A 1,306-nucleotide genomic window follows, 5' to 3' on the forward strand; every position below is an offset into this window, starting at 1 on the left:
GGTTTTAATTCATTTAATTTTTGTATATGATGTCATCTACCAGATCCTTCAGGTGAAGCGTTTTTCTTATTATGTTATTTCGTTTATCGCGAGGAGAAGGTCTAGAAACCAGGTCTAAAGCTGATTAGAATTTTTTTCTGATAAAATAAGTCTTACAGGTGCTTCTATCTGATTCAGACCCAAAGCAAATACAAATAATTTCCCATTAAACTAAACTCCTATCTTTTGGCCTGCTCTAAGCAGACAGTAGGAAGGACAGGGTATGCTTTGAAAGGGGATCTTTTAATATCTATGACACAGACAAGTAATTTTCTCAGGACAGTGTTGTGGTCAGTGCACAGTACCAGCAGTCCCAATCATCCAACTACTTGATTTTTTCAAAGCCTTTTCTCTGCCTATCGTGTTTTCATTCAAGTGGCTTCTCATAACTTTGAAAGCATTCCTTGCTGACAAGCAAAGACCCCCCCACATCCTCCAAACGTGTCTGTTGCTTTACAAAATTCATGATAGCATCAGCTTGTTGCCTCTCCTGTCATGCTAGCCAGTACTATGTCATTGTCACATGCACACTGTGTGATAAGTTTTGTAGGAATAAGCTGTGTTTGTTATTTGTATAACATTACACAGCACAGATTTTTACTCGGACATTGAGACTGTAAGCCCTACCATAACACACTAGTAATAAAAGCAGGAGTAATAAAAGGTGCCAGCATTTTCTATAGGAACTCAAATAAGCTCTTCCCTGCTGCAATTAAATACTTGATGTGCTTTGTGGTTTAATGAATCAACTGTTCATTCAAAGCTACTTTTAAATGCAGTGTGGTTTATAGGATGGAGCATTACATTTACATTTCACTGGGATGTAATTTTGTTGTGCCATGCTTAGTTACCTTAATTTCACATAGATAATCTCCGCAGCCTGTTTCCACTCAGAAGAGCAAGAGAAGCTGATGTGAGGGTTCTTTCACTTTCTTATAGATTCCGTTTGTGCTCATCTTTTTCCAAGGGCAAAACAGATTCTGTTATTGTCTGACTCAGAGGACTCCCATCCTCGGGAGCCCCAGAATCTGGATGACTCGTCACCTGCCGGTCAGTTTTCCCTAGTCTACTGGCCGCACCAGTGTGAAGTCATCAGGGACAGAATTGAGCACATTGGTAAGTTTTTGTGTTACACTTAAAATCTTGTGTATGGGCAAAGGGGCAGCCCATCTTATATAAAAATAAAGCCAAGAATTTATTGTTAGTACAAGTGAAATCTTAAGAGACAAATCATTATTAGTCCAGATCTAGTTGCCTCAGAAAAAGA

This window comes from Egretta garzetta, unplaced genomic scaffold, assembly GCF_000687185.1.
Source record: "Egretta garzetta isolate BGI_Z169 unplaced genomic scaffold, ASM68718v1 scaffold38, whole genome shotgun sequence".
In the NCBI taxonomy this organism is placed as follows: domain Eukaryota; kingdom Metazoa; phylum Chordata; class Aves; order Pelecaniformes; family Ardeidae; genus Egretta; species Egretta garzetta.